We start from the raw sequence: 27,658 nt of genomic DNA on the forward strand, positions 1-27,658 counted from the left end.
GTAAAGGCGTTTTCAAGGTGGAGATCAAGCACTTTCCCAAAACTTGGTCAAGAGATTTTAGTAACTTAAAAACTGTTAAGTGTGTTGCTCTGGCCAACTTCAGAGACCTTGTGACTCAGAGCGTTTACAGAGCTGATGTAACTGTTCTGGAAATCTTTTGACTTGAACTTAAAAGTCACTTCTACACAGCTGCATTATGTCCACCTTCAACAGCAATCTGGACCCAGAAAGCATGGAAGGAATAGGGGCAGGAAAAGCCCAAACTAAACCCTGAGAGGAGAATCACAGAACAAACCTTGGATGTAGTTCCAGTCATTGGCCACCAGGGGTCTGTCTTCACACAAGGAGCTGTGCGCAGAGGGCGTGTTTCTGGGACTTGGAAAACCCAAAGCTTTTCTGGATGTTTGTGGTGCATCCAGATGTTGGTTGTAAAGGTGCAAAAGCAAAGCGAGTTCTCAAAGCCAGTACAAATAACGTGCAGCTTCTCGTTTAAGTATTTAAATAGAGTAGCAGATGGAACTTGTGCCAATCCTTGGGAGAACGACGGAGCGGTAGGTGGCCAAGAGAGTGGAGACCCAGAAAAAGTTAAAACACAGGCCATCTGTTCCCGGATCTCTTTCTACTTCACCTGGTTTTCACTCTCACCCCTGTGCCGTGCTACAGCTGAAAAACATCACTACCAAAACGTGCTGGGAGAATTTTTATTTGTCTGTCTTAGCCTCCAGAATCGGGAGTGGCCCTGCATTAGAATTGGATAACCCAAGTGCCTTTTGACATTTAAAATTCACACATTTGAGGCCAACCCCAGGAACAAGAGTTGTCTCTTGAGATCTGTTAAGAAGCTCTGCAAATTAAAGAGTTTGTGGGGAGGGGGGGTGTCTCTAGTACTTTTAGTTGCTTTGTTTTGTTTTGAAATAGCCAAAAGATTTTCATCACTTAAGGAATTATCTCCTTCGTTCCCTTGCTACTCTGAAAGTGGAGTAGCCACTTCTGAAAGTGGACATTCCTGAGAGTCCAAGATATATATTTTTCACACTTTAAATTTTGAAAAGATGTAGCTCTCCGGTCAGCTAATGTGGGATGGGTGAGTTACTAGAAGCGACTGTTACTCCATCTAGACATCATAGTGGACTCTGGGCAGGAAGCCTTGTCGGGCCTGAAGAGCTTGTTCCCTTTGAGGGAATGTTATTTTCCTTTGGCTTTATTTGTTGATGTTGATGCCTTTGGGACAGTGATCTCAGTGTATCTAGTGGCTGTGCCCACCAGGCTGGTTAACCAGGAACAAACCCTCAGAGAAGGGTTGCCTCTCGGACCCTGCCTTCTTTATTCTGGTCTTTTGAACACACATAGATGTCTTCATTACAGCTCTGACTCCTTCTAAACTGTGCGCTCCTTAACCTGATTTCTCAGCACGCATGCAGCTGTTTACTAATTTATTACTCACGAAGAACTTCATGCTGTGGCTAAAATTAAAACGGGGACAGAGTCTGCCCTCTCAAAATGATGCCGAACTAGTGGAAAGAATTCTAAAAACGTATTTTTAAGGTGTATACATTGTTGTGCACACATGCACATGTCTGTCTGCCTGTGTGTGTATGTGTGAGGGGGGTGGGGCATGCACTTGTGTGCAAATGCCCTCAGAGGTCAGAAGAGGACATTGGATCCCCTGGAACTGGTGCCTCAGGCAGTTGGGAGTCACCTGACTTCGATGCATGCAGGGGGGGGGGTGAGGAACTCAGGTCCTCTGGAGGTCCAGCTAGCTCTTTCAAACACCGAGCCACCTTTCAGCCCCAGCAATTCCTTAAATACACTTCTGGATCTAACTGAATATTATGAGCATGAGGTGCTGCAAGCATGCACCCACTGTTTTGTGACCTAGAGGCTCTCTCTGATCACCCACATGACACGTCTTCTTCAGCTTACAACTATTACATTTAGAGATCACCGTCGCTGAAATCTGCGGTTCTCGAGCGATGTCAGCAGAACCCTGCCCTACATATTCAGATAAAATAGCTGCGCAAATCCTCCTTCCAATATCGTTTCATTACGCGGAGATACCCAGTCGATAAAAAGCAAACCAGAAATTCTCTCTGAAAAGCCATTCTCACTTGGCTCGAGTGATCTGGATATAATTATTTTTTGCTTTATTATTATATTTAAGCCATGGCATCTGTTTCCAAACTGTTCTGGGATAGAAGAATTAACAGGAAGCAGGTTCTGCAACTGCACTCTCCTCTCCCCAAGCCGAGTGAGCATCTGTGGGGAGTGATGAACACGGTAAAGAGAAGCAGCGGGAACCTGAAGGGACTCCCAAGTGCTTAGGAAACCACAGAAGGTTGACATGGAGAAGACCATCTCTCTGTCTCTTCCAGGAGCCAGTCCCAGCATGCACGGGACAGCACACCTAAAAGCCAGGCAAATGGGCTTGTCACTGGGAGGGATGAAATGGGAAGGAAAATTTGCCTGTTGTTCCAGATTCCAAAACCCATCTGGTCACTGGGATTTCAAAAGCGCTAACCCAGTGGCTGCGGGGCTCCATACACTAAGTCTATAGAAGATAATTCCAGCCCCAAACCTCCCTCTGTGTGCTTGCTTGTAACTGCTGAAATCTAACTCATCTGCTGGCTATAGACGTTGCCTTCCTCTTGCTGTTTTCTACTTAAGGAAGTTATCGATGTATTCGTTCCATTAAAGTTTATTATATGTTAGCCAAGACCCAAGAACAGGCACATAAAAAAGTAGATTTGGGTTTCACCAGCAGATTTCCCTGACCAACAGTACAGCCAGTGCTTTCATTGATCCCCCAAAGAACACTCGATGGTTGGATTTTATGCTGTGGACACGGTGACACCAGGAGCTCCTAGAACGGAGGACAATGTCATCCTTGATCTCTTTCCTTTTTAATGTTATTACATTTGTTTATTTCATGCATGGGGGAAGCTCATGCTATGGCGTGCCCGTGGAAGTCAGGGGACAACTTGATGAATTCAGTTCTCTCCTTCCACTATATGGGTCCTAGGGGTCAAATGTAGGTCACCGGACTCCAGCAGGAAGCTCTATCTGCTCAACCGTTTTTTGATGGCCACTGATCTCTGCCTTAAAGTCAGAATTCCCAGGCTTCCCCCTGGTAAACATCTTGCTTTTACCTCATGTACAAGTCATCATGGGTGTTCACATTTCCAACATGTGCTACACACATAAGTTATTTGGAATTTCTCTGCACAATGGATTGTCTTGTCTTCATTTATGGTGGGTAAATTACTTGGAGTGATGGATTATCAACCAATATTGTGCTATTGCTTGTGTTACTCAAACGACTCCAGCTTTGGCGTCTTAACAGATTTTTAAAAAGCCAGAAAACAGCGCTTCACATTTCCAAGTCCTAAGTTCTGTCCTTTCTGTCCAAGTCCTTCTGTTTACTCGTATGGGGGTTAGAGAATGCAATCTATGGGATCCCGATTCTTTACAATGTGTTGTCTTAGTCAGGGTTCTCTTGCTGTGAAGAGACACCATGACCATGACGACTCTTATAAACGGTGGCATTTTTGATTGGGGTTTTGCTCACAGTTTCAAGGGTTTGGTGTATTGTCATCGTTGGGGGGCGGGTGGAGCATGGTGGCAGGCATGGCAGGTATGGTGCTGGAGAAAGTGCTACCTCCTGATCCACAGAGAGAGAACTAGGCGTGGCATGAGCCTTTGAAACCTCAAAGCCCACCCCTAAAGACACATTTTCTCCAACAAAGTGACAACTCCTAACCTTCTAATTCTATCAAAGAGTCCTACTCCATGGTGACTAAGCATTCAAGTATATGAGCCTATGGGTGCCGTTCTTACTCAAACCATAACAGTTATTAGGTTTTCACTACAACCTGCAAGGTGTTGGATGTTAACAATGATCTAAGTGCTTGAAAATGATTCTCACTTTCCAGTCATTGAGAGAAACTCCTGGATCATGGATTTGTTTTGATCTTGGGTGGACACACACACACTCAGTCAGATGTGAAACACTCCCACCACGATGGTAGATAGCAAAGATCTTCAATTTCTCTTTAAATAGCCTTTACATGTATTTATACATTCTGTAACTACATTGTTAAAAGTCCTCAAGACTGTGTTTATGTGTTTTCCTTGATGAATTAATTAATGCTGAAAGTTTGTGTCGTACTGTTTTTAATTTAATTTAAAAAACTCATACTCATACTTTCTTATCATTTCTACCCCTTTCCTCTTCTCCTCCAGCTTCTCTCATGCTTCCCTACTCCTCCACAAATTCATCACCTCTTCTTTAATAACTGTTGCACATATATGTATATATATATACATATATATGCATGCATATGTATATATAAAATACAGCCTGCTGAGTCCATTTTGTGTTGCTTAAATGTACGTATTTAGGGCCGAGCACTTGGGATTGGATAACGTATCAAGTGGCTTGGCTTGACTCTCCCTCAGTCTTCCCTGAAGCTCTTCATCTAGGGATGAAATATCTTGTCACCATCATAGTAAGTAAAGGCTAAGTTTTTCTACGCAAGACATAGATTATTAAGACTAATAAAATGTTATAATCCAACCAGAAAGAAGAAAATTCAATGAGTGATAAAACACACACAGGGAAATCACCAACCGGGAGGAATCCCATGCAAATATCATGTTGGCATGCTAGCGGCTACCATTGTGTAGGCTGCCAGATTGAGATGTCATGGCTGTAGCTTTCCTGTCATTTCTAAAAGACACTGTCTAGCAGTGTTCCTCCTGGTCCTCTGGCTCTTACAATCGCTTTGTGTCCTATTCTGCTAAGGCCAAGGCAGAGGGGTGGTCGTGTACATGTACAAACTTGGGTCAGACAGCCCACAGTCAGCTGTTCTCTGCATTTCCATCAGTTGTGGGCTTGTGTAGGAGCCTCGTCTACTGTAGAAAGAAGCTTCAATTGTGAGAGGCAAGAACTACACTCATATCTGAAGATATGAACTATAAAAGGCATTAACTTGAGTTTTGTCTTTTTTTTTCTTCCAAATTCTAACCCTTTGAGCAGCAATAAATTTTTTTTCTGTTACTATAACCTGCTACCATGTTGGAACATGATTTGGGGGGTTATCTAAATCTATGCTCTCAGGCTGTGGTCATTTATATTTTGCTCCAGAATAAACTAGAGAAGTACGCTTTTGTGTGAGCAAAAATACATAAGTAGGCTCACATTCACATTTATTTTTTTAAGTACAACTTACTCTGCACTTGAAAGTTTTAGTTGATACTTTAAGTGATGGTACCTCTCCCCGGAACTAGAAACGGAGAGGTCACTCTCAGTGTTTCATCTCTCAGGGGACCATTTGAAGTATCGCCAACACGGGAGACACGGGAACCAGTTCTCTCTTCTTTTAATACATTGGTTCCTAACTTGCGGGCTTTGACTCCTTTGGCAAACCTCTATCTTCAAAAAAATTTACATTATGACCCATAACAGTAGCAAAATTACAGTCATGAAGTGTAGGTTTTACGGTTGGAGGTCATGGCAACATCTGAAACTGTATTTAAGGGTCATGGCATGAGGAAGGCTGAGGGCCAGTGCTTCAGTAAGAGGCTCAAGGCAGAGTGAGCCACCATGCAGATCACAGAGACCGGGATTTCAAGAAATAACTTAAGCTTTCTGAAAGCTGGTCCTCTAGGGCTTGGTTCTCTTTCTCTCGTCCAACGAGGGCATAATCCTTCTCGCTACCCTTTCCACCCAAAGGGTCAGAGGTATATTTTTGTTTCCATTTGTTTTTAGGGGGTATGTGTATGTACAGTGTGTGCATGTGTGTATGCATGCATGTGGAGGTCAGATAGCTTATTCTGTTGTAACGCACTTGTTTTTTGAGTCAGAGTCTCTTACTGAACCTGGAGATCAGTGGTCCAGCTACAGTGGGTAAGTCCCAGTATCTTCTGTTCTGCCTCCCCAGTACTGAGATTACAAGCATGCTCCCTACACACCCTTTCTATGGGTGCTGATATCACATACAAGTCCTCCTGCTTGCCCATCAAGCATTTTGCTGTCTAAACCATCTTTCCAGGCCTATCAAAATTGTAAAGTATCCTTTGTAGCTATAGTGCCTTTGGCTAGTCTGTCTTGTTATGAACTGAATCCATTTGAGAATTTGTTTTTGTGGCAGAAAAAAAAAATCAAAGCCGATGCCCATTCTCTAGTAAGATCTAAATGTCTGGGTGTGTTAACTCTAGCAGGCACATCTGGAACTGGAGAATGTGGGACGCATGCACTCCAAATGCATTGCCACCCCTATAAAGTCTATACAAGAGCCTGGAGTCTTGACGAGCTGATGGAGCAGCTCTCCTCCGGGGAGGAGACACTGCCTATAAAATATGCAACATATTACCAGGCCCTTAGTCATTAACGATTGCACCAAAGGGTCTATGACTCAACTGTAGAAGAGAAGATTAATTCTTGGCGAAACCTACTCTGTCAGCCTGCCTACTCTGAATCTAAAGTCATCAAAACCCAGACTTCCTGCCAGATTTCTTCTGGGGAGCTCAGACTCATAAAGTCTTACTTGAACATCTTCATTACAAGTATGACTGTAACCAAGAGTGACAGAGCCTGGATAGTACAACGTGTGTGTAGAAGAGAAACACTGTTATGCAAGGGCAGGGAGAAATCTCTGTCTGGGTCTTCCTGGCCTTGATTACAGCAGCTGACTTTGGGAATCCGGGCCAGATTCCACTCCCACCTACAGGATGCGTTCTGCCTCTTGTGAGACCAGGGTCACTCCCATGGCCATCAGCATCATGAACCTCAGAGATTATTGAGACAGACTTTTCTTTTCCTTCCTTCCTTCCTTCCTTCCTTCCTTCCTTCCTTCCTTCCTTCCTTCCTTCCTTCCTTCCTTCCTTCCTTCTTTTCTTTCTTTCTTTCTTTCTTTCTTTCTTTCTTTCTTTCTTTCTTTCTTTCCTTCTTCCTTTCTTTCTCTATCTCTCTTCCTTCCTTCCTTCCTTTCCTTCCTCTCTTTCTTTCTTCCTTCCTTTTTTCCTTCCTTCCTTTCTCTCTCTTTCTTTCTTTCTTTCTTTCTTTCTTTCTTTCTTTCTTTCTTTCTTTCTTCCTTTCTTTCTCTATCTCTCTTCCTTCCTTCCTTTCCTTCCTCTCTTTCTTTCTTCCTTCCTTTCTTCCTTCCTTCCTTTCTCTCTCTTTCTTTCTTTCTTTCTTTCTTTCTTTCTTCCTTCCTTCCTTCCTTCCATCCCCCCCTCTCTCTCTCTCTCGTATTGGATTGCACTATTCATTCATGCTTTCTTCAGAGCTTGTTGCAATACCCTGCTCCTTTCAGATCCTCTTGGCAGGGGCTGACACAGGCACTGGCCGGCAGTGATTGTGGAAGTATGAGGGAAAGAGAGGTAGCCTTCTCGTCTTTCTTCAGTTCTGTGACTTGGGCTGTTCCTTGTGTTATGACCATACGGGGAGGACTGACATAGGCATCTGGATCTGGGGGTAGAAGTGCAACTGTCACATCTTGTTACTGGGGCTGTGTTAGCTTTCCTTAACTATAAAGGCATGCTTGAGATAATGTACTCACAAGAGATCTGTTTCGGTCTGGAAGTTCCAGTTTGATATCAAGAGGACTTTACTTTGCCTCATAAGGAAATATTTCATGGTGGTGTATATGGCAGGGAAAACTACTAACTTCATCACCTTTAAGCAAGGAAATAAGTAATGAATCAAAGTTTTCTATTCTCTTCAATGGTGCATCCCCAGCGGTCTGAGGAACTTCTGCTACGCCTTCTTCTTTAAAGGTTCCATGACTTTCTGTGATGGTTGGTCTTCACTTCCGATTTTACACAACCAAGCCTCACCAGGGAAGAAAACCTCAAGAGGGGCTGTCTGCATTGAGTTGCCATGTGGGCATGCTGCTGGGGGTTGTTCTAATTAAGTCAATTGATTTGGAAGACCCACACCACTGTGGGCAAAACCATTCCTTAGGAAAGAGGCCATGATCTGTGTAAGAGAAGTCAAGCTGAGCTCAGGCAGGCATAATGTATCTGGTCTCTTTCTGCTCTTGGCTATGGATGAGCAATTCTAGCTCTCATCCATAAGTCTCTCAAGTTCCTCTCACCTTAACCTCCCTGCACCACGGACCACAACTTAAACCTCCTCTCCTAAAGCTGCTTTCGTCTGTGTGTTTTCTCAGCAGCAGGACTGAAGCAAGAACACCACCTCTCTCTGAGATCTGTGCTGCCTGCCTCAGGGTCAGCTTCTGTGGATGTTAATGTAGCCACATATCCTCAGCTACTTACAACAGTGAATAAATTGCCTACCAGCTCTTTGGGAGATCCAAATAAATCTCTTGTGTTTGTGTGCAGTTAAAAAAAAAATGCCTACCAGCAGCCCTTGTTTTAAAGGCCTTGTCCCCAGAGTGACACACAGGTGAGACCTTTAAGATGTGGAACCTGCTAGGAGATCTTGGTCCTTTGGGGGCAAGCTCTCAAAGAGGACTGTGTGAAGCCTCTATCTCTTCCTGTTTTCTGCACGTCCTGGTTGATGAAGAAAAGTCTGCTAGCCAGCTCCTCCTGATTTGGTGAGGTACCTTGCAGGACGCACAAAGCTACTCAGTCACAGACTAGAACCACAAGGCTATGAGTCAATATCAGGGTTTTCCCTAATTTTTTAAGTTACTGAATTGGATGCCAGCCTAGATTACACAATGAGATCCTGTCTCAGATAAACACAACAACAACAACACAGCAACACACCCTTTAAGCCACATCTCAGCCAGCAGCGGATGTTATGATTCTTTGTGAGCTGTTATTTTAGTAGATTTGTGCGAAGCGACACTTTCTACTGCTTTAATTTTGAGTTCTGTGCTCTACAGACTTTTATCATTTTTCTGCTTTCAGAGTCATCTGTAGATTTTCTCTGCCTGGTTCTCTGTCAATTTAAGTCAATTTGGGTATTTTGGATATTATAGTTTTTATTTATTGTAAAAATGTATTTTATTTTTACTTCTGTGTACTTGTGTGTGGGGGTGGGTGGGGATTGAGGGTAAGTTTATGTTTGGGTGCAAGTGGTAGTAGATCCCACAAGAGGTCAGCAGATCCCCTGGAGCTGGAGTCACGGAGGTTGTGAGCTGCTTGTTATGGGTATCCACAACTCACGTTCTCTTTAAGAGCACACATCCCGCTGAGCCCTCTCTCTGGGCCAGTTGTCACACTGAATGCATTTGTTCCCATCTACTCTGCCTTTTCAAGGATTTCCCCAAGGTATCTATTTCATGACAATTTTATTCATTCCTATGCCATTTGAAATAATTTAACTAAATAAAACAAATTATATCTGAAATGTTGGTATTCTCTATGAAGTTTCGGGTTTCTAGTTTAAACTGTGCTGGCTAGTTTTATGTCAACTTGACACAAGCTAGAGTTATCTGAGAGGAGGAAAACTCAATCGAGAAAATGCCTCTGTAAGATCTAGCTCTAAGTCATTTTCTTTTTTCAGAGTTTCTCTGTGTAGCCCTGGCTGTCCTGGAACTCACTCTGTAGACCAGGCTGCCCTCAAACTCAGAAATCCACCTGCCTCTGCCTCCCAAGTGCTGGGATTAAAGGCATGTGCCACCACTGCCCAGCTTTTTAAATTTTTAATAGATTTATTTATTTTATTTATATGAGTACACTGTAGCTCTCTTCAGACACACCAGAAGAGGGCATCAGATCCCATTACAGATGGTTGTGGGCCACCATATGGTTGCTGGGACTTGAACTCAGAACCTCTGGAAGAACATTCAGTGCTTTTAACCACTAAGCCATCTCTCCAGCCCCAAGTAATTTTCTTAACTGGCAATTTACTGGGTGTGCAGGGGTGTGTGGGGTGGGGGTGGGTAGAGGGGGTGGAGCCTACATTGGTTGGTGCCATCGCTGGGCTGATGATCCTGGGATTCTATAAGAAAGCAGGCTGAGCAGGCCATCAAGGGCAAGCCAGGAAGCAGCACCTCTCCATGGCCTGGACATCAGCTCCTGCCTCCAGATTCCTGCCCTCTTTGAGTTCCTTTAGTGTTGAACTGTGATGGGGAAGTGCAAGTCAAATAAACCCTCTCCTCCCCGCCTTGCTGCTTGGTCATGCTGTTTCATCATAGCAATAGAAATCCTAGCCAAGACGGCTGAGAAGGTCATTTCCGCTCTGGATTTACCTTCGTTCTCCCAAAGTCTCAAGTATGCAGCCTCAAGCCTAAAACCCAATCAGATAAAAACAAAAACATCACAGCATAATGCTTTTTGTAGAACCTCATGATTTTAGTGTTTCACCATGCAAAAAATTATATAGGGAAATAAAGAGTCATCAGCAGGGGAATGACTGAATAAATCATGGTAATAATACTCTCAGAAGGATAGCTTGGAGAGATATCTTGCGAAGTATTTGTGAATGAGAAAAGCAAGCTGTAGAAAATTGTGAATAAAACAATATATATGTATACTAATACATATTTGCGTCTATAAATGAGCACAGAGAAAACGGAGATCATGCAGTGGTTGAGATAGGAAACCTAATGGGAGGGAGGAGAAGGATGGAGAGGAGGAAGGCAGGGAGGAGGAGGAGGGTGGGGGAGGATGGGGAGGAAAGGACAGTGGTAATAACAGCAACAAGGAAATGATGAGCACAGGTTTAAAGTCTAAAAACTATAAGCTGGTCCCAGTGTTTTCTTTCATCACTCTGGAGTTCATCTGTCATTTGTCTTCAGGTTGTGTCACCAGGAGACTAAGCTCTGCTCCGCACTGAGCAGTGAGAGTGGAATGGAGCAGGAAGACCTTAGTTCTGGGCTCCCAGGTGTTGTGTGCATCGCCTGCACTGTGGGTGTCAGGCATCCTCACCCACCTCCTGAGCCAGGCACTCCCAGGAGCACCTCTCTTGACATCTGGAGATGTGGTTCCATGTTGGGGTGCCTGAGGGTGTGGTCCTCCTCTGTGGTCCATTCAGGCACTGCATGTTGCTCTAAGCCGTGTATATAGCCAGTAGCAATCCACCTAGCAAATGTCCAGTGACGTTATCAAATGTCCCTTAAGACGACACAGTCATGAAGCACTCATCTAGTCTGAATGGTTATTATACGTCCCCGTGAAGTGTGTTTGTCCGGTGTCCCCTTTGGACACTCCAGTCATTGCATTAGGAACTGGCCTCTGAGTTACGTCAGTGGCCTTGTTCTTGATTAAGTGTGTGTCACCTTATCACTGTGTGAGAGGGAGATATGAGCTTGTTTTTCTGATCCCTATTGTACAAACAAGTTACGATGACTCATGGTGAGCTCAAGGAGTCTCAGCCTCAGGTGCTTGGGGGGTGTTGGAAATAAATCTTAATTATCTGGATTGTTTTGAGGCACTGTTATGCAGTGAGGGAACAATGACTTTGAATTTTTTTGAAAATGAGGGCAGTGCCAATTTATTTGCTCCCCCCCCCCCCAGCACGTATACACAGGAAAGGTTCTGCTATTTAATGCTTCTTTTAATCTCAGTGATGGGAACTCGGGCAAAACCCAAAAGCCCAGATGAAGGAATGGTCAGGAGCATAAGAACTCATAGGTTTCTGATGCTTTGCTGAAAAGAAACCGTATGTGTTTGGATGGAGAACTCTAGAATACCAATTAGCCTGATTGTACAATCCAGAGTAAATTCTCTCCTATGAAACACCTGACTTAAGCTGTAAAGGATGCTCTTGAATTCATTTGCCTCAGTCCTACTCTGAAGTACTTGTTTGGGATAAGAAGAAAGGACAGACCTTAGTTCTGGACATCATATGACATCCACAGAATCATTTGGCTGGGATTTTTGTTGTAGAGTTTGGTCTGGGATTTGACCTCACAGTAATCTGTAGGTGAGGGTCAATAGAAATCACTGGTCCTCCCACCTCCAGCAAACCAGTGCCTACTGAGATGGTTTTTTAATGAACATAATTTACAGAAGATACACAAATAAATATATAAACAAGTCCTTAATGGTGGTGTGATGCTGATTGGCTGAGGACAGCTCATAATACAAACTATGCTTACAGCAAGCAAGCAAGCAAACAAACATTTGCTTGTGTATTTAATAATTTTTTTCCCAGGCACTATCTGCCAGACATATTATGCTGGGATTGTCGTGATGAACAAAGGCAACTCACAAAGGCCAAGAGCTTGTGGAGCAAGGATACTGTTAGTCTACACTGTCACACACGAGCCTTCCAGGCTGTGAAGCCAAGGTGCTTCTGACACAGGCTCTGCCTGGAAAGGGAGGGAGTGCTGCCCTGAAGTTTGTGCTTACAATGAGGTCTAAAGATCATTAGTGGTTACTTCAGAGCAGAAAGGAGCTGCTGTGGCTTGAAAGTCTGTCATAGACTCCTGTGTTTGGAGGTGTGGTCGATAGCTTGGAGCAGGTTTCAGGCCAGATCTAGATTAATGAGTGACCCAGGGTGGGTCTTGTGGTTTCTTAGCCCAGCTCACTTCTGTCTTCTCTGTGTTTCTGGAAGACAAATGCAATGTGACCAACCAACTGCTTCCCACTCCTGCCAGCCAATGTACCTTCCATCCCATGACAGGTGCACGCCCTTGACCTAGAAGGCAAATTAATCTCCTTCTCTCACCTTAAGTTGTCAAGTATTTAATCATAATCATATGGAAAAACAACTGCTTAGGGAGGGAAAGACATTTGGAAAAGGGCACACTGCGTGTTAAGTCCTGGAGATGAGAACAGAGGGCCAGGGACAGAGAGCTGGGGGAGATGGTGTATGGTAGGCTTGAAAGATAGCTGCAGGACAGCCTTTCCCATTTAAAATCAGTTTCCCCTGATTCTACAAGCTATGAGAAAAACAGGAAGAGTGTGAAGAGGGAGGTGACACAATCCGTGTCACTGGCACAGAAGGTTGACACTGTTGTGCTTTGAAATCACCCTGGACAAAGTTCAAGAGTGGGTCTGGGAAGGGTGAGAGGGGATGCTGAGAGGAGATCCTGGAGATGCTAGATTGACCCAATCTCACGATTGTGATGCTTTGCCAAGGTGGACATGGCATTGATGGTGGAGAAGGAAGGGAAAGGAGCAGGTGCAAGAGATATGTGACATCTGACGGACAGCAGTCAAAGTGGTTGTTGGGATTGGATTTGTTTTGCTTTATTAAGACAAGGTCTTGCTGTATACTCCCTGACTAGCCTAAAACTGATGGTCATCCTCCTGCCTCAACATCTGGAATGCATCATCACACTCAGCTTCCAAGTTCATAGAGTTGCTGCTGTTTGGTTTTTTTTCCCTTTGAGACAGGGTCTTGTGTAGCCTGGGCTGGTCTTGAACTCCCTATGTAGTCATGGATGACCTTGAACTTCTGATCCTCCGGTCTCATCCCCTGGGTGCTAGGGTTGTGTATACGATTTGTGTAGTGCTAGGGATGGAACCCGTGGCTTTGTTCATGATAGGGAGTACATTGCCAACTGAGTGCATGCCCAGCCTGTGAGTTCTTAGCATACTTTATCAGAAAGTAAGTCTGATTCATGAAATAAGACAAGTAGAAAGGACCTACTTCCTCTATGGTAAAACCTAGGGTAGGACTGCTTGTGTATTTCTCACCCAGAACTCTTCTCACAGTCTTACTCTTCCAGCAATCTTTGCATGTAATGGAGCCCAGCCCGGACTAATCCAGATCAGCCTTGGATTCTGGAGGGATTGAAATCCAACAAGACAAAGCACAAAAGACCCACACAACAAGTGACGACACAGAAGTGACATGGAGTCCAAGGTTATCTCAGTAAAACTCCAAGTCCAAGGGGACCAGGATAACCAGGAGGAGCTGAAGCCACAGCAGTGGTATTTGAGTGGTTTGAAATCTCAGAGCCCAGAAGTCTGAGATGTGCTGTGGGCTAATTTCCAATGAGCACAAAAGCCTAAGAACTAGCCTACTATATTGCATTTTCCTAGAGTATGCAGGGCTCTGAGTTTAATACTCAGAAACACACACGCATGTGCACATGCACACCCAGAGAGACAGGGAGAGAGAGACAAAGAGAGATAGAAACAGTATGTGTGTTTGTGTGTGTGTGTGTGTGTGTGTGTAATAATTAAGGAAGAGGTCATGAATTTGAGAGGGAATGGGAGAGCACAGGAGGTACTGGAAGAAGGAGATGGAGGGGTGGCAACAATTTAAATACAGTACCCATATATAAAGTTCTAAGAAGAAATTAAAAACTACACTGAAACGATAACACTAAAAAACTTTAAACGCTAAGAGATCAAAAGTAACTATTCAGTCTTCACTCCTTGGTACCCATGTGATTCGAGGGCATAGTATCATATCTAAAATGATTTTGTATAAAAAGGTTGTCCCCAGGACCCCCTCCCATTGTGACCAAATCACACTTTAACTGTTGCCTGGGACCAAATAATCAGCTCAGAAGGACCAATACGAAAAGGCTGTCTGACCACGAAGGTTGTGAAAAGCAGTGACTAGCTACAGTTAGTCTCAGGGCCAGGGAGTAGCCATGAGAACCTCTTGTGGCTCGTCTAGATCAGATCAGTCGGAAATTCCCCAGAGCCACAGTAAAAGGATACTGGATGTTTAGGAGTGTCCCAGAGCACCAGAAGATGTTTGCTTCATTACTGCGATGTTTCTACAGCTGTCTGCTTGTCGAAAGAGCTGCCGGAAACCTGTCATCCGTCTTCAAAACAACCAAGGGTCACTAAAGCCCCATTATTGGCCCAACACAGGAAATACAACAAAGCCCGGCATAATACCCCTCTGCTGAAAGGAATCTGACTTGGGAAAGAGTTGATGGGGTTTCTCCAGTATTGCTAATATAAATGGTTCCCAGGACAGTCATGATGAAAAGGGATGTGTGTTTAAAAATCTTGGGGTTTTTGACATCAAAATGGCCATCAGCAAGAGAAGGAAGCCTGTGCCTCAGGATGCCATTGCTTCCTGGTGTGCCAGGAAATATTAACCACGGACGACAAAGCAAAATAAAACAAAGGTGGTTGTTGACATGCCATGTGCTGTTCCTGCACACAGGAGTCATGGGAGGCAGGCAGAGCCATGAGACTGCCCGTGGCTGTCCCAGCAAGCCACCTGTGTAACCTCAGGTGTAGCATTAAACAGGTTTCTTTGTTCTAGTGAAAAGTGAGAAATGTCAGTTTGATTACTGCCCATTACCTTCAGTAGTGGAGTTAGACACCAAGTCTGAATCACCCTAGGGGTTTGTATGGGACTCTGAGTCACGATGCTGATAAAGAAATTATCCAACTGTCCATGTCCTGCTAGCAACTGGAAGTGTATAACCTCTCACCTCTAATCTAAAAATAAGGACTTAGAGTTCTCCAGTAGATATTTCTTTGAAGATGTTAAGAATGATCCATTCATTGGTTTGTGCTTCTACTCAAACACACACTTTGTAAAATTGATGGTTACTGTGTCTCTCAACCTTGGAGCTCTCTGGTTCCTCTCAGCTCTGAGTAGAAAGCATTTTCATTGACCAAGTTTGCAGTCGATTAAGCCTGGGGTCTCTGAGAAACAGGCAATGACAGAAATTCCTTTTCACTAAGCATGTAGAAGGGGGACAGAACTGATGTTGTAAAGCCTATTTCGTTGTGCTGGAGTAACAAAAGTCACGAGTCTGCTATAGCCATTGAGACAGCCTAGAAAATTCCAGTCTCTGTTCCACTAGGTGTCCATCTGTCCATCTGTCTCTAGCATTTTTCCTACATAGCCCTCTGCCTGACCAGTCATCTAGTTCTTTCCTTTTTGTCTTCCCTGATTTCCATCATTCCTTTTTTTCTCCCTTTCTCCTTTCTTCCTTCTTTCCTATTTCCTCTTTTCCCCTTCCTTGACCCGCCCCCTCCTCCCTGCCTAATTAGAGTGGAATAGATGAAGCATTTCCTTCTGGGGTTGGGGGGTGAGCTGTAGTTCAGTGAGGCTTGAGACTATGTATCTTAGACAATGTAACTAGCTATGTCTCTGCTCCTTTGGTCTATCTTAATTTAAGAGTCTTGAGCATTCAAGGTTATGTAGCAATGGCCCCAAACCTACCAAATCCTAGCAATATAATCTTGCCAGTTCTCAAAGGAAAACTTTTACTCTTAAGATCCAGAGCTACATGCTTGCCAGCAGTCTCTTGTCAGCATTTCCAAAATTCAGAAAGCATTTGGTGGCAAGCATTTGCCTCAACTGAACTTTATGATTTACAGTTTTGTCAGGCCAAGTAAGAACATGCATAAATACTCGGCGACAAAAATCTGAGTGTTTGATTACAGGGTGCTTCCAAAGACCCTGCTGGAGATTTATGTGATCTTTCAGAGGCTCTGAGTCTGCATCAAGACATGCACATAGCCATTGGCAGCTCTGTACAAAGGAAGTGTATGCCCAGATTGCCAACAGGTAATAGACATCTGATTAAATTAAGATAGGTGTGGATTTAATTTCCTCAGCTATATGAACACCTGATTCAGGCTGTCAGAATTCATACATAGAGAAGCCAAAGCCAATTTTTAGAAATCCTCTCTTAAAAATTAATCTTGGTATAATACAGTTATCAAACCCTAGGAGGAAATCTGTGTGCAGACTCTGTCTTTTCTTTCTTAATGCCATACAAGGCATGGCTGTTCCCTTGCCAATATGACACCCTTGAGGTGCACCCCACTCCTATGGTGTTTAAGTGACTTCCTAGCCCAGTACGAGAGCGCTGAACCCACGAGAAAATGTAAGCTTTTCTTTGAATTGCATTCGTTAACATCTCATTGACCAAATCAAGCCTGTCCATAAGGCCAGGTCAGAGTGGGAGACAGTCAAGAAGGTATTTCAAAGGCTGTGGTTCCAGTGACCAGGGGAATCTGTGCCTGCTTGTGTAACCTGTGACAAATAACCTTCACATGAAGAAATGTCCCTACGCTCTCGATAACCACTGTCCTGAAGCTAGAAAGGGGTGAGAGAGGATTTAATCTGACTCTAGAACTTGCTCTCAACCTCTGCATGAGCCTTGATTATCCCTCAATGCTCTGACTGACTTCCACTTCCTTCCAAGGAGAGGCAAAGTCTGCCCGACAGGATGGAGTCATCTGACTATAAATCTAAGAGCAAACAGAGGCAGACACGCAGCCGCTGCAGCACCACCCATAAGCAGGTGCCTGGACTCTCAGTTTGAGAACGCTAAGGAAAATTCCAGAACCATCATCTCCCACAGCCCTGCATTCTGTCCAAATGGAATTCTCTTTCTTTCTTTTTTTTTTACACAGAAGGGGCTGTAATAGTTTAATTTTTTAAAAAGCAAACATACAGAACCATCAGCAAATACACTGAACAATTTAAAAATATTTGTGTCTCAAACCCCTAGTTTGTACAATAGAAATATTAAATTCAGAGGCACCCACAGAAACTTCTCAAAAAGCATTTAAGTCGCGGACTCCTCGTTAAAAAGGCTGTGAGGGAAGGCAGCAGAGTACTTTTCGTTGGGTGGCCTTTGTTTGTTTGACAGGCCTGGGTATTGAAGCCAAGGTATTGCCTATGCTGGCAAAGTGTTATACCGCCAAGCCCAGGACTTAAATCTGGCCTTTAAATATTGAATCCTGCTTTATCCCAGGTGACCCAAATGCTTTTGTAGACAAATAGGCTGGCCTCAAACTCACATACATCTGCCTATTTCTGCATTCCACAATGTGTGAGTGTGCCACCACACCCTGTCTAACTATTTTTGAAAAGCTCCAGGTTAACTCTGATGTCCGTCATGTCAACGCACTAACTCTAGTTTGAGTGGGCCACCTTGGTTTTTTTGTCTCTGGGTGTGTTGGAAGCCTTCTTTCCAGATTTCCTGGGAGTAGAGAAGGAGCTGGCCTCTGGCTTTCTGAATTCCCGAACATCCTTTTTTTGCTTCTTCCCTGAGGTCCCAGGGGCGGAGGCTTCTGGAATCTCTGTAGCCAGCAAGGCCTTCCTTTTCTTACCCTTAGGTGTACTTGGATCAGATTTCAATTTTGGAGTTTTCCCTGTGATATTTTCTTGCATCTTTACATTTTCTTTATCTGGAGTCTCTCCTATTGGTACCAGTTGTGGAATTGTTCCTTCACATTCCTCTGTAACTCTCTGCTTTGTGTGTGCCTTGTTGGTCTTTTTCTTCTGGGCTCCTGGGCCCTTCGCTGGAGCACTACTAGCTAACCCACTCTGAGTTGAAAGAGATGCAACCTTCTTGGACTTCTTCTTTAACATTTTGCTCTTCTTCTTCAACTTTGCATTTTCATGCTTTCTCTTCTTTAGTTCTTGCTTAAAAATATGGAACGCTTCACGAATTTGCGTGTCATCCTTGTGCAGGGGCCATGCTAATTTTCTCTGTATCGTTCCAATTTTAGTATATGTGCTGCCGAAGCGAGCACGGAATTCTCTTTCTTTCTCTCCTTTCACTGTCTAGGTTGCCAGATGGAAATATCACAGAGATATGAGCCCACTATATGAAGCCAAAAAATTGAGATCTGAGATTCTGATCTGGATATTCCCTTACAATCAGAGTATTCCAAAAATACCCACTTTAGGACAATTTTCAAGTTATTTATGTCTTTGGAGCAAGTATATCAAAATAGGAGACGTATTTGAACTTAAGACTACCTTAATAAAAAATACGTAGAAGTAGCATTATACAGATTGAGCAAGTCATTTTTATATATTTGGGAATAAAATATTTATCTAAATACACACAAATTTATGTAACAACAGTTAATGATAAAGGGGGCCATAAATTTGAAAAAGAACAAGGGAGGTATTTGAGAGGGTTTGAAGGGAAGGAGAATATGATGCAATCATATTATAATACCAAAATTAAAAGAATAAATAGAAATTTCTACCTTGAAAATCAATTTAACTATATTTAAATAAACCCACATTTACTTTCAAATAGAAAAAAATGCCCCCTTCTTCCTCTTCTTCTTAATTATTTTTCTTCTCTATCCTATGACTCAAAATCTAAGATGATCTTTGGCTTAGTCTTCCTTATATGATGCTGATTGTCCTACCAAGGGTTTCCTGTAGTGATGAAGGTCAGTTTTACTGTGACTCCATGCCTGATGGTCTTCTGCTAGTGTTCTAGGTTTCAAACTCTAAGGAATTTAGGAAGACACAGTCCAGGACCTTCGTGAGTAGTGGTATTCATACACTGAGGGAGGAGACACTTGGAGGACCAGAGATGGTGGTAACAGAAGTCATGTGGGATGTCCACTGGAGGATGGGACTCAGACCACAGGGTAAAGGATTTTACCCAGGTAGAAATCTCACGGATAGAATGATATGATGTTACAGAGGTGGCAGGAGGGGGGGCCGATTGAGCAAGTCTACAGACACATCCATAGGGAACAGGAGGGCTGCAGACACCAGGAGAAGGGCTGGCGGCAGTCTCCTGCTCCTCCTCCAACCCCCCCCCCTCTCTCTTGTGCATTTCTGCCTTGTTTCAGAGATGGAAAGGGCTGAAAGGTGAAGTTAACTAGAATGCATTTGATGCATGTCTGAAACCATCAAATAGCACACTTAATTAATTAAAAATGTGTACTGTGATACAAAGGAAAATGAATGACTATTTTAAAGGTGAAAAATGGGAACTGTGCTTATAAGACATCTGGTCCTAATTATTTTCTGACTTTCAATTTTAAAATAAATAAAATTATATTTGAAATGTTATATTTGTATATGTATATACACATATATACATACCTATATACATACATACATACATATATACATATGTGCATGTGTGTGCATGTGCATGTGAGTGTGTGCCTGTGTATATATGTTACGTGTGTGGTGTGTGTGCACATGTGTGTGTATGTGCTACATATGTGGTATGTGTTTGTGTGCATATGTGTATGTGTGTGTATGTGTTATGTGTGTGGTGTGTGTGTATGTGTTATGTATGTGCATGTATATGGTTTGTGTATGTGTTGTGTGTGTATGTGCTATATGTGTGGTGTGTGTTGCATGTGTGTGTGTGTATATATGTATGTGTTATGTGTGTGTATGCATTACGTGTGTGGTGTGTATGTGTGTTATGCATATGTGTGTATGTTTTGTGTTATGTATATGCATGTTCGTGTGCATGTGTGTGCATGTGTGCGTATGAGCTGTTCTTGACATACCTCATTCCAGGGAGCGTCTTCATCATCTCTCTCACACTGTGTCTTCCCTCAGCATGTGACAGGCTCAGAGTGCCATTTATACTGCTGTGAAATTGAAGCATCCCCTTCACTAAAGACATTCACAGCCACCTTGTAAAATAGCTTTCCTTAATCCAGCAGCCACCCAGCAGGACACAAGCCTGTGGAGAAAGAAATCCTAGACCAAACCATATTCCAAAGAGGGCTGGACTCTAATCCTATTGTGGCTGGGTCAGCTCCGTTTTCAGGCTTTTGGATGTCTCTGCCCGGCACACAACTAGTCAGAAGATCATAGAAAACATTAAATACTTGTGTGTGTAGAAAACGATTTTTCTGCAGCTGGTTCGTTGAGTTCACTTTATTAATAAATTTTGAAAGGTGTTACTAATGACTGACTCTATGGAGAATTGGGGTGTTCTGAAAACATTATCCCCCAGATCAAATGAGGAGAATTAATGGTACAGGATTTCTGAGACAAGCCAGGGGCAAACGAAGTGTGATTTTGGCAGAAGAAAAGAAAGCAAAAATAAATCACGTGTTTTAGAGCATGCTTGACTTAAATCCATATCCCAGGTGAGCAACAAATGCCAAATTGTTATTCACATACATTTTTTTTGTGGATTTCTGCTCCTGACCAAGATAAATTAACAAGGATTTGATAAATCTTTACAGCCTGTGTAATCAAATGCATATGCACATATTCACATACATGACACTACATGCATGATTTCACATACATGACACTACATGCATGATGAAACAGAGCAATTAGCAGTCTTCAGGAACCACACACCAGGCAGAAAAGAGCAGTGGTTCCTGAGAAATGGTGCTCACAAAAGGTGAGCCTCATGACTACCCACCACTTATTGCCCAGATGGATCAAAGGAGGGAGAACTCAGGGAGGAGGACCCCAATGGGTATTGCATCGCTGAGGTTAAAAACTCTAAGCCCAGGGAGAGCAACTAGTGTTCACAAGAAGCGTGTCAGGGAGAAGTGGGTCAGAGGGGGATAGAGGAAGCCTTCCCTGAATTTCCAGCTAAGAACTGCTCAGCATGAATGTTGGAGAAAAGCACCTGAGGTCTAGAGGGTAAGAGACATGTCTCCTACAAGGAAAAAAAAAAGATAAAGTCTACAGGCACAATGATCATGCCTTCAATCTTAGCACTCAGGAAGCAAAGGCAGGTGTGTCTCTCAAAGTTCAAGATCAGCCTGGTCTACAGAGAGAATTCCAGGCCAGCATAGGCTGTACAGTGTGACAAGGTAAAAGAGGTATCTGAAGCAACGCCAGCACGACAAGAAGAAGAAGGCTTAAAGCACTGTGTAGGAACCGGAGCGATGGCTCAGTTTGTCAGCTTACTGCTCTTTCAGATGACCTGGGTTTAATTCCCATATTGGGTAGCTCACACAACCCTGTAACTATAGCTGCAAGGGATCCAACTCCTTTCTTTCTTTCTTTCTTTCTTTCTTTCTTTCTTTCTTTCTTTCTTTCTTTCTTTCTTTCTTTCTTTCTTCCTTTCTTCCTTCCTTCCTTCCTTCCTTCCTTCCTTCCTTCCTTCTTTCCTTCCTTCCTTCCTTCCTTCCTTCCTTCCTTTCCTTCCTTCCTTCCTTTCCTTCCTTCCTTCCTTTCTTCCTTTCTTCCTTTCTTCCTTTCTTCCTTTCTTCCTTTCTTTCTTCCTTTCTTCCTTTCTTTCTTTCTTTCTTTACCTCCACAGGCACCGACAGGCATGTGGTACACTTATAAACACTCAGGCCCATACATACACATGAAACTAAAAAGTAAAACAAACATTTTTCATTAAAAATATGTTGAAGAAGATTCTTAGCAAACTTGAACTCTATACCTAGAAAAAAATATATCAATTAAAATCCAAAATACTATACAGATACTCTGCTTTCTGTCATCAATGGAGTGTGAGAAATGATAATGACACAGCCTTATGAGAAGGAAGATTGTGTGAGATGGGAATGTGTCTGAATACAAGAGAAGGAAGAATTATGGAAACCAGTCATTGTTGTTTCCTTACATGCTACTTAAAATATAATTTTAAAGAGATTTGACAATTTGGAGGAATACAATAAAACACATAAACATAAAATCTGTATATTGTAAGTCAAGGGACAGGTACTTAGAAAAATTAAAATGTGCTATCAAGAGGAAAAGAGAACAAATGAGATTCATAGAATACACTCCAAGGAGGCAGAGAACAGGAAATCAGAAGGATGCTATAATTAAAAATAGAAAATAACGATGAAGATGGTAGGCTTTGACCACACCATGTCATTAATCTTAGCTAAGTTTAAATGTTTTCATTAAAACTCAGATGTTGCCATGTTACACAACATTGATGAGAAGCCTCTGCAGTACTTAGGAATTAGAACAGTCAATGCAATTCTAAGAAAAAACAGCGAAAACAAGAGAAGAGCTAGAAATATTTATATTGAATAAAATGAAAATATATTACATCAAGATGGGTCCTCTGCCAAGGCAGTAGGATTTAGAGACTCAGTGTACAGCAGTACAGCATGTTCACTGGAGAGGAAGGGTCTCCAGGTAATGGCCCCAGCTTCCACTCTAAATAAGAAAGCTAACAAATAATAAAGGCCAAACGAATAAAAGACATATTAAAGATGAGGGCAGAGGACAATAAACCATCCTTAGATGTCCAAAACCAGGGATCAAATCAATTTAGTGCTATGGGGCTATTTCTTGAAATCTGTTCCCTTGGTGAAAATTATTCCAGTTATTACTTTCAGGGGGAGATGGCAAAGGAAGTGTGGACCACTTCACAGAGGAGAGGAACTACAGCAGCAGAAAAGAGGAAGACACGTATCTTTGCTGATTATTGGATCAATGGAGGCAATTTTCTTCCTCCTCGGTGGAGGACGGTTGATGGACAGTTGAACTTGGGAAAGCAGTGCATTCTCTGGAGCTTGTAGTGGAGAGTCAGAGTGGATATAAGCCAATGGACTGAAGTTCATCCAGTCCTTAAATCTCTGTGGCTGATAGCGATGGTAAAATGAGAACCTCGGGTACAGTGACTGCCTTCAACATTCTATCATTACTTTAGCATCTCTGGAAATAACTGTAAGAATTGACAGATGGGGTCATAAAATCATAATGCCTCTGCCCAGCGAAAGCAACCATTACCCAAGGGAGTAGGCAACCTACAGAACAGGGGAAAGATTTTTTGCTAGCTATATATCTGGCAGCAATATATATATATATATATATATATATATATATATATATATATATATATATATATATATAGTGTATATATATATATAGTGTAAGAAGTACACAAAACCAAAACCAAACAAAGTATAAATACCAAGAGCATGAAGTACAAATGCTACCTAGACATATAAAAATTGACCATCTTTAGCCATCAGAGAAATTCAAATCAAATCTAGATGAAGGGCCTGTGAGATAAACTTAACAACTCAAGTGTGATCTCGGAAGCCCACAGAAGGGCAGACCCAAGATCCAGAAGTTGTACTCTGACCTAATCCGAGTAGAAACCATTAAGAAAACATACAACATGCAGGGTACAAAGGTGCATGCCTTTATCCCAGCACTCGGAAAGCAGAGGCAAGTGGATCTCTGTAGATACTAGGCCAGTCAGGACCATAGTGAGATACTGTCTGAAAGGGTGTGTGTGTGTGAGAGAGAGAGGTGGGGGTGAGTGTAGGGAGGAAGAAAGAGCCTTACACACTGCTGATGGGAATATGAAAAGTAATGCAGAAAAGCATTGTGGAGCCCTCCTGTCCCCACCCACCCCACACTAAACACAGACCTACAATATTACTGAGCTACAGCTGTCATAGAACCCATCTCTACAGTGGGAGCCACCCTCCCCTACAACACCTAGGGCCCTGAGCAAACTCCACAAAGCACTGTATACCAGGCTGCTCTTATACTGGTCAGTGGAAAAAGAGAAGTGGCTTTGACTCGCTGACACAAAGTGTTGTTAGGACAGTATAACTAACTACTTATCAGATTCTACTAATGAACTAATGTGGAAACCAGGTTTTAGAAATGTTGACCAAGTGTCTGACTTCAGCCTTCATGATCTGAAATCCCACGCAGGTTTACAATGAGGCCAATTTTATCATCTACATTTTTTTTTTTTACAAATTACATCTTCATTTTCTTTGTCCCATCGCTTCTTTAAAGATGATTATTGTAACCCACAATGTATTATCTTTACAAAGTACTGCATAAAACTATCTGTGTGGTTCCTTTGGGAAGATCTGTAGTCTGTTCACAGTGGCTACACCATTTTACAGTCCCTGGGACTCTGAGGACTGATCTTCTGGTATGTTTGTTACTTTCTGCTTATTTTGAGTTCATTCTGTTTTTTGACAATAACACCCTTGCTAGTTTCATCCTTGTCTCTATGATTAAAAACATCTCTACAAAAAATCAATTTAGGAGAGCACAAGCTTGTTTTGGTTTTCAGTTTTAGGGTGAATGCTACAGGGGGCAGGGGGAGAGCAAGGATAAGCACAGGCTCACTTGTGCTTAGCTTTAAGAGCCTTGGTATGGTATATACAAACTAGAATAACCACCTTGTCTCAGTCAGAATGGCTATCATTAAGAAAACAATTAACAACAAGTGTTGTCAAGGATGCTGGGAAGGGAAAATACTCGTATGCTGCTCTGGCTGCTCTGGCCACTATGAGAATAAGTATGAAGGTTCCTTGAGACATTGAGATAGATCCACATATACTATTCCTAGGGGTGTATTCAAAGCAACACACCTAAGTGTATTAAGTACAACACAGAGATGCCTGCATATCTGTTTTCACTGCAGTACTATTCACAGTAGCAAAGATATGGAATCAGTCTAGGTGTCTGTGAAGAGACAGATGCATACAGAAAATGTAGTACATACACACAGTAGAGTTTTATCCAGCTATGAACTGGAATGAAGTTATATTATTTGCATGGAAATGGTTGCAACTATAGATCATTTTAATCAAAATTAGTCAGACGCAAAAAGCAAACAAACATTGTGTGCTTTCTCCCACTTGTAAGTTCCAGAAAAATTTTTTTATATAAATACATAAAAGTCTTTGTGACATTAAAGCAGAGGGGAAGGTGCTAGCAAGAAGGGAGGGGTGAGGCTAATAAACAGAGAGAATGAGGGCTGGCAAATACAGTCAAAGTGCACAAAATACTTGAAGGGAATTGCACTATGAAACAGAGCATTATGTAAAAGAGTACACACCAAACAATTTTTAAAAAGGAGACCCACAACTTTCACATTTTTATGGGAGATAAAATGTACACAAGGAGAACAACCTTAGAAAGAACTCTGTTTTAGAAGCTACAGCAGAACCATGTGTGCTAGAGGCCACAAAGACACTAAGGGGATTATGGGAAAGCATCCATGTGCAGTGGAATACCGTTTGTCTGTCCTGAAAGGCCTCACCAGGTGGCGGCAGTTCCTCCGTGCTCTCCAATGCCGAAGCATCAGGGTGGCTTGACCAGCTGGCTTGGACAATTTGTCAGGAAGAACATGACTAAACCCAAGTCCTGAGTGTCTTCTGCTCCTGGGTTCTGCGTGTGGCTGCTCTTCACGTTAGTTTGTGCTTCCTCACAATATAGCTATGCCCACAGAGCTTAGTGCCTGTGCACCCCTGGCTTTCTGAGAGAAAGAGTTTGAAAACTTCCAGTCGTTTCTAGACCTAGGCTCAGAATTCTCAAGAAGATGCTTCTGCTTCAGTGAGCACCACAGAAAGGTAGCCAACAGACTCTATGTCTTAAGGAATGTGTGCTTTCAGCCCCACAGGCTAGCAACTTGGAAAACAACATACTGAACACCTTCAACTATGAAGGAGGAATGCCCTAGAACAAGAACCAGGAAGATGTCTCCCTTACAGTTTGCCTTCTAATGGTTTCCAGACCCTAAGATGTAAGATCCCCACTCCTTATTAGATACAAGGCATATTCCACTCTTTTCCAGAGGGTTGATTGGGGGTGAGGTTTTCTTTCACTCGTGTATTATGATTAAGTTTTGTTTTGTTTGTTTTCTGGATACAGATTTCCTTATGCAGCCACCTGTCCTCAATCCCCCTGCCTCAGTGTCTGAAGTTCTAGGATTGTAGGCATGCATCGCCGCATCCAGCTCCTATTATGCTTTACTGGGCAGAACAAAGGCTTTGCCCAGCTGACATGTGGCAGGGACTGTCAGAGAGCCCATTCTCATGGTCCATTATACGGTTCTGAGAAAGGAAACTCAGGCAGGTTCAACACATCCTCTGTGTGGACGCCAAATGTCTTGTGACGTGGGTTCTTCGGGGCTGTTTTTAGTGAGGACACTCCAGTCTTATGAATCTGACAGGAATTTGGCTCTGTGCCCTGACAGAATGCAATGTAGGCATAATTTGATCTTCCTGTAATTGTCTTTTAACTTGGCAATCCAGACTAATTTTTTCCTGTGAAGTGAGCCCAGAACGTTACTGGGACAGTGGTTGGGTTAATTAATGAGGCGTAATAATGTGCATAATAAAAGCATATGATCTGAGTTTTCTTCCCTTATTTTTCTCTTTCCTTCCCATGGAGAATAGCTGGCCCCACTGGAATCTGTGAGTCACATTTTGTTCAAGGAATCTTTTCTTGTAAACAACAGCAAGGAGAAAATAATAACTGGAGAAACATCTGCTTGATTGAGTCCCTGACTTTTGTTTTCCACTTCCCCCCTTTGCATGTTAAAGGAAGTAAATAGGAAAAAAAAATCTAATTATATTACTGTTTACTGATTACAGGATAAGTTTTTATTGTGTTTATTTTAAAGACCATTCTAAGACACACCCAAAGCCTTAATCTTTTTTTTTTGTCTTTACAACCACTTACAGTTCCCTCTTCTTTTTCTTTGTGGTACGTGGCTAACAGCCTTTAAAGTCACCAAATAGTTGTACCAACCCTTGGATCTGTGTTAGCAGAGAGGCTTGGAATCCATAGTTATTGGGGGGAAATTTTCACAGGTGTCAATGACGAGGCTAGTGGAAATCAAGAATCGGAAGTGGCTTTAGGTTCCAACAGTTCACCGGGTATGTCTGAGTCTGAAGAAACCGTTAATCGGCTTTTCCTCTTGAAAACTGATCCATCCACTTTCATTCTAGGTAAGATTGTCAAGGTCCAGCTATACCGCAAGCCCTGTGCTAAGTGGGGCATAGTAAGATTAACACCAGCCCTGGGCACCATGTGGAATCAGCGTTAGACTCAAGTGAGAAAGAACTGTTCTGTGGATATTAATATGGCACCAGAAGTTGAGCTGTCCCTGGTGTTAGAATTGCATATGGGACCTTTAGGAGTAAGTAGGTTATCACACAGCTTGAGCAAGAAGTAATAGTTCACCAGGCAAAGCCTCATTTCAACTTCTAAGCATAATACTTTGAAGGGGTGGCGAATAGAGAAAATATGAGACAGCCAAACATGGTCTCTATATTAGGGTGCCTAGCTGATGGTATTTTGCCAAATATCTATCATTTAGCTCACAATTTACTTTAGTTGAAATTTTCCTTGGTTTGATGATTCCAATTTTTT

General features: G+C 42.7%; 1 long non-coding RNA gene and 1 other non-coding gene across 3 annotated transcripts in view; one reads left to right on the forward strand and one right to left on the reverse strand.

Annotated features, from left to right (window-relative positions):
* The window catches only part of LOC147006291 (uncharacterized), a 128,059-nt gene that overhangs the window by 50,645 nt on the left and 49,756 nt on the right, over positions 1-27,658 (forward strand). The window lies entirely within an intron of this gene.
* LOC115032557 (U6 spliceosomal RNA) lies at positions 18,233-18,339 on the reverse strand. Its single transcript, XR_003838202.1, has one exon. It is a non-coding gene; the product is annotated as a U6 spliceosomal RNA (small nuclear RNA).

This window comes from Mus caroli, unplaced genomic scaffold (genome assembly GCF_978045245.1).
Source record: "Mus caroli unplaced genomic scaffold, Mus_caroli_1 scaffold_1, whole genome shotgun sequence".
In the NCBI taxonomy this organism is placed as follows: Eukaryota; Metazoa; Chordata; class Mammalia; order Rodentia; family Muridae; genus Mus; species Mus caroli.